Source organism: Pinus tabuliformis, chromosome 9 (genome assembly GCF_031772625.1).
Source record: "Pinus tabuliformis cultivar Carrire ecotype Pingquan chromosome 9, CPIR1, whole genome shotgun sequence".
NCBI lineage: Eukaryota > Viridiplantae > Streptophyta > Pinopsida > Pinales > Pinaceae > Pinus > Pinus tabuliformis.
Window position 1 is genome coordinate 571,215,439 of NC_142307.1, and position 7,271 is coordinate 571,222,709.

A 7,271-nucleotide genomic window follows, 5' to 3' on the forward strand; every position below is an offset into this window, starting at 1 on the left:
CTGTAAACTAATGTCTCTTGTTGTCCATCCCAAACGGTATGGTTTATGGTGAGGTACAGATTCAAGATTCAATTTTTTGACTAAGTCTTCAGAGATTAGATTCGCTTATGACCCACTATCGAAGAGTGTGTCAATCTTGGTGTGTTTAGATATGACCCTAACATGAAACAACTCAATTCATCTCTTTTCATCTGGAGTAGTAGTAGTGTTACAATTTTGTGAACTAGTGCTTGCAATATCTTGTTTTCCTTTGATTCCCATGATAGTGATTTTGTTTTCATCACCTGATTCAGAACCTAAATTTTCTTGAGTGATAGTAGTGGTTTTTTGTTTCATTTTATTGTTTAACTTATTTGGTCTCATTTCTGGTTGCAATTCCAGTAGTTATCCTCATTATGTTCCTCTTTGGAATAGTGTTTTCATGTGATTTTCTCCCCTTCTTTCTTCACACTTGCATTCTTCTTTCCCTTCCATTTTCCTCGTTTCTCTTTCTCCTTACCCTTAGGTGGCTTTTTATCACTACTCTCTTCATAAGTGTTCTTTCCTCTAGATTCAAGATGTGTGGCTTGCACACATACTTCATCTAAATTGTTTGGATTAAACATAAAGATAGCATGTTTCAAATAGGAATCTAAACCCCCAATATATTTCAGCAGTGTATCTTGGGAATTCAAATTCACTCCTAATAACAAAGCCCTTTTTCTAAACTCTTGTGTATAATCTTGGACTGTTTGGCCTTTAAGCTACCTAAAATTTTGCCAACTCATAATGGCTTTTTGCATATAGGCTAAAGGATAAAACTGTCTTTTAATTGCATAAACAAATTCAACCCAAGTGATGGATATCTTACCATGGATTCTCATTTCCTCTTGAGTCTTTGCTTCCCACCAAACTAGTGCAGTTCCTTCTAGCCTCAATGAAGCCAACTAGATCTTTATATCGTCTTTTTGAAGGTTCTGAATTCTGCAATATACCTCCAACTGTCGAATCCAATTTTCCAACTTTTCTGCATTCACCTCTCCATTGTACATGGGAAGTTTGAATTTTATGTCCAATTTCAGTAATGGATTTTTTCCTTTTGGGGTTTTGGAATGAGTATGGGAAGTTGTAGTGGTGGTAGTGGAAGATGGTGCTGTGTGAGATGGTGAAGATGGTGAGGATGGTGGAGATGGAGGTGGATTTCCACTATTCCCTTTGGAATCCTTATTCTCATCTTTTTTGTCCTCGGAGCTTCCTTCTCCATGTGGAGGTTTAGAACTCTCTCCAACCATTCTGGTGTTCCTCTCTTCATAGAGGACTTTAACCATCTCAGTCAAAGTATAGAAATATTTCTTGAATTCTTCCTCTTCTAAAGAGGGACCTTCAGACTCTCTTTCTCCATACATAATGGCTATGGATTCAAGCTCAGAAATTTGTATTGATTGTACCTCTTCAATCTCAATTGAAGGCAGAGCCTAAGGAGTTTCAAGTGCAGTTGGAATTGGAACTTTGGGTGGTGGAGATTGTGGCCTTGTGGCTCTCCTTATTCTGGGCATTACCTCAGGAATTGCAACCAATATCTTCCCTTCTCCTCTCTGCAACTTTAACCTTATAAGCATCACAATTTTGCAACCATTAAAATCCTAATTGCACAAACTCAAGAAATCAAGCAATTCAACATTGAGCTCTGATACCAACTTGATCTGTTTTTGTATGATTAGTTTTATTGTGCTAATAAAAATTACATATTTATAAACATGTGCTTTCTTCTTGCTTTTTGTGTTGAGGTTTCCTTAGTTGTTGGTGCTTACAAACAAGTAAATTTCCTTAAGTTAAACAAGACATTCATGAGAAAAATAGCTTCAAAAATGAATAATGAACAGAAAACATGTACAGTGCAGCAAACCATCAAAGAGACACATTAACACAGTGTTTTGATGAAAGAGTTCACCCCTCCTAGACTACATCTCCTTGGTCCAGCTTCCATGGCTTGGACCTCTATATTAGCTCAATGTGGTAACAAATCTATTTACAAAGTTCTATGGCTCCTAATACCTACACCAATGTGTTTATAAGGCCCAAATTAGCTAAGAACACTTCTTTCTGATCCCAATTTGGTCGAAAATTGAGCAAATAATGGCTCAAACAGTTTTTCTTAGAAAAGCTTCTCTAATTCTGGAATAACTCGAGTTAGCTCTGCCATTTTTGGGGTTCCTGCTCAATTAGGAGGTCCGCCAAACTAACCGCCACTTCTTAATTGCGAAATTAATTACATTAACCGCAAATTAATCTTGTTCTAGCGCATTAAGCGTGTTTTATGGGTGTGGTTAGGTTGGCAGCCTTAATGTGCGGTTAAATAAATAAATGTGGCAAAGATTTTCAAGTTTCATTACCAGGGATGTTGGTATGAATTTGAGTTCGGGTAAGGAAGGTTATGGTTTCAAACCTTGCCACCCCTATCCCGTATATATTTTCCCTAACCCATATGTAAAACGTTGCCATATCAATTTCGTTGCCACCATGATTTATATGTTTAACATACGTATTGAAATTTCGTTGATTTAATATATGATATATAATTTTAAATATAATATATAGTTAATAAAAATATATATATATATATATAATATAAATAATGATTATATATAAATAAATGATATTAAAATAAAAACAAATTCAAATTGGAGTTAATTAGGCAATTTCTCCTTCACACAAGCACACTGGCAAATCCGGAGGTCACACTTGTCAGAGCCCCATTGGGCGAAAACTAAAGAAAATTCTCCTTGCTAACTGGACTGCCATGTCATCATTCTATCCCATTCTGCAATTTGTTTCGCTGTTTCTGCAATTTGTTTCGCTGTTTAGGAAAACGAACAGCAGGTCTTTTCTCCTTCATCTAGACTCCTTTTTTTATGAAACGAATTGCGTTGCAATCATATTAATGAGATGGAAGCAGCGATACAGTTTTCGAGACAAGTTGAGAACTTTGAATTTTGAGCTAAATACTAAGCACCTGATCAATATGTTATGTCAGTATCTTTATGTTCAATGCGTTCAAGTTGGTTGATTTTGGTAACAAAAGTGCGAAGATCACACATGCTAGAAAATTCAGAAATTTCAATGCAAAGAGAAATAAACATTACAATTCATTCAAAAAAAAAAAAAAAAACTCAAAAATACATACAACATTCACTAATCTTTGGAAATGTCTTTTCTCACTTATATATCAAATATATGTCATCTTTGCTTAGAATTACACAATCTACTATCAACCTTATCGATGTTACTTACCCCTAAATAAAGTTTAGTTGAAAAACTAATCCCATTTAAAAGGATTTCATGAAAATACGGAAAACATGTTGCATGTAATGGAGTTGTGCGAAAAAAATGTGTGAACCCGCTACTAACCCCTAAATAATTATACAGAGAAAGTGTTACATGAAATGGAAGTGTGTGGAAGAAACTTGTGAAAGCTGAAAAATTAACCCCATTTAAAAAGAATTCATGAATGTACGGAAAATGTGTTGAACGAAATGTAATTGTTTGGAAATTTCCCTTTTGCATAGCTCCCTCCCACACAACAGTACATATTAATCAATTATTTAGCGCCCTTGGATTTTTAAAGTTTGGGGCATGAAAAATTTGCTTTACATATATCAACATGCAGTTCCACACCTTCTACAAAGCACTTATGTATCTCTCGTGTCTCTCATTAATGTAAAAAGGAAGAGGCACTACATTCGATATTGTAACCACAAATTAGCTTACTCATGGAAAATTATTCAATATTTAAAAATACTCATGGCATATGAAAGCAAGAACCATGATTTTTGAAGTGTAGGTTGTCTTTTACATTCATGATTTCTTGCAAAAATCGCATAACATCACTTCTTGATTTCCAATTGAGCTTGAACAACATCTCCAACTTGTATTAGCTATCGATAACAAGGAACATCATACTACATTGTTTTCATATATATGTATCCCCTTTCCATGACACACCACTTCTTGAACCCTAATTTGTCATCAATAGTGAATTAATATTGTATCCCAATAGCCTTATGTTCAAAATTTTGTATTGGTCAAACAGTAGTTAAACATACCATTCAAACACAATTGAAAGTTGAAGATGTGATCTTATACGACGCCAATTTTGGAGATAAAAGTTTATGTAAGAAACCAGAAGCTCGAACAATGCTCCCATCTTTTAAATTCATCCTTCAGAGAGAAAATGAACATTGTCACCAAAGCGAACAATCAAAATTATTTGCACAATTCGATTTTCCAAATAACATTGATATGTAGTCAACCAATTAGAGTTCATATTGATATGAGAAAATGAGTTAATTGTATCACTGCAAATAGCTTATTTCCCCACTCCGCTAGCCAATTTCCACTTTGTACTTCAAAACGCTTCCTTAATTAGTGACGTTCTCAATGCAATTTAACTGTAGATTTCTTGTTTCCCTATATAATCAGAATTTATTACTATTTTTCTTTTGAAATATGTTACACATGACACATCATATAAAAATATGTACCCTAAGTCACAGAAATGTACGAAATGAAATAAATATAAAATCTTATCGGAGATTAAACTGGCATCAAGATTTTTTTATTGTCCTAATGTTTATCCTCATTGACTAATTTTGTGTTAGTGTGGGTATATGTGTGTCCTCATCACTTGTATGTTTCATGCTAATAAGTTCATAACACCAATGTTCTTATTCATTGTCAAATAAAATTCTTATCCCACCATGGCACATTCACGAAATGTCATAGTACATTGCCAATAACTCGTTGTTAAAGTTAACTAGTATATATGATTAATAAAAAACAACTCTATGGGTAAATATCAGTCTTTTCAGCATTCCACTCATTGAATATGCGCATGAACGGGTCATCTCCTTGCATATCAATAATATTATATGAGTATTAAATCACATTTAATATGAAATGTTATGAAATGATGGTTGTTTTGTGAAATTATCAATAAGTGTTGTAGTTGTAAACTAGCTTCCTAATTGTCTTCTTTCCTTTTCTCTCTACTCATGCTTCGAGCTCCACAACCTTTTTTGGGAACTCAATTTAAGTTATTTTAAATAGATATTAACGTTTGGATACCAAATGACATCATCTACATCATCTATGCTTGTTTACAATTATGGCTCAATCTACAGAGGTGATGGCACAGAGTTGTAGGCATATACGATAAATAGAAAATTTCATTAACTCGATATTCGTCTAAATTTCCCATTATAGTTTATGCATGGTTATGATAACACTTGGATATTCAATGCCAAAGGCATTAGATAAAATGTTTATATATTTGTTAGAAAAGGTAATGTTTCCAATTTTCTCATCTTAACCTGTAACAACATCCTCTTGTTGTGAAATTCAATATAATACTAGCTTAAACTTAAATTCTAACTAAAATTAAAAAATGCTAATTAATTCATCAATATGTAATATTGTGTAGGACGAATATTTGTGGAAATGTATATAGAGATATGAAACATTGCAAGGAAAAAGTTTATGCCCCTTGCTCCCTTATTGATTTTCGTAACTATGTTCAGTATTCATAATGTATATTTAAGTCATTAATGTATTTATAAAGAATATTTTAAATTCTAAGATTCAAATGGAAAATATGTTGTGTCAAGTCCTATTTTTTTATGCAACCAGCTCACAAAATAGAAGAAAATTCGCCTCTTCAATGGGGGAACCTCCTTTACATTACATAAATGAACAATTCTTGGATGATATAAATGATAAGATCTCCTTGGTATATATAGGAGTCTAATGGGTCACAATATAATCAGAGCCTACATAAGAATAATAATGTAAGGGCACAACAATAACAATATGGGAAATAAATGGGCACAACAATAACAATCGAGGGTTACACTAACAATAACAATAAGGGGGATACACTAGAATTATAGGGGCCTAACATGCCCATCTCCTTTAAAAAAGTGTTGTCCTCAATGCTTAAATAGTTCTAGATGCTTTTGTGTAAAATCCTTATTGTCCAATGTGGAATCTTCAGCAGGTAAGTTCTTCAACTTAATGAGATACTCTAAAATTAATTGATTATGTATCTATCGAGCTCTTTTTTCTATGACTACTTCAGGCTCAAATATGATTTTTCCTTCTTCGTCAAGTTCTAGCAACACTGTTTGAACTGGGATCTTGTCACCAATATCTTTCTTTAAGCATGAAACATGGAAAACTGGGTGTACTCAGGAAGATGCAAGCAACACCAATTTGCATGACATAGTACCAATATTTTGCAACACTTTATAAGGGCCATAGTACTTGGGTGATAATTTATTATACTTCTTAGCTTGCTTGAGTGACATTTGTTTGTATGGTTGTAGTCGTAAAAATACTCAGTCTCCTACATCAAAACTTCTTTCGCTACGATGTTGATCTCCTTATTGTTTCATTCGATTCTGTGCCAGAGTGAGGTTATCCTTTAAGAGTTGGAGAACTTTTTGTTGATGATCAATGTGATCTTCCACTACTTTAACCTTAGAATTTTCTCTTAAATATGATGTGATGGATGGTGAATAATATCCATAAAGTGCCATAAATGGGGTCATTTTTGTTGCAGTGTGGAAGGAACTGTTATACCACCATTCATCTAGAGGTAACCACTTGACCCATTGTGTTTGTTTATCGGATACAAAGCAATGAAGATATCCTTCCAAACATTTTTTCATATCTCACTTTTCCCGTCAAATTGAGGATTATAAGATGAGGTATGAGATAATTGAGTACCAAGACAAGAAAATAATTTCATCCAAAATTTTCTAGTGAAAATGGGATCTCTGTCTCTTATAATAATCTTTACGCTTCCATGTAGCTTTTGAATTGTTTCCATAAATGCAGTAGCAATGGTAATGGCTTTAAAAGGATGAGATAATGCACAAAATTATGCATACTTGGTAAGTCTAACTACCACCATGATGACACTCTTTTCGTCAAACTTGGGTAAACATGTGATAAAATCCATCGAGACCTCTTCCCAACACTAACATGGAATAGATAAAGGTTGTAATAGTCTTGGGGTCTCAATTGTCTCAACTTTATTTTGTTGGCAAACCAAACATTCTGCCACAAAATTCTGAATATCATATTTAAGGCCATCCCAAAAAAAATCCTTCTTGATCGTGTGGTAAGTTTTTAAAAATCCTGAATGGCCTCCTAATGGGGAGGTGTGCAATTCCAAAAGAATCTTTTGTTTGAGTTGGGAATTATTACAAAGATATAAACGATCTTTGTACCAT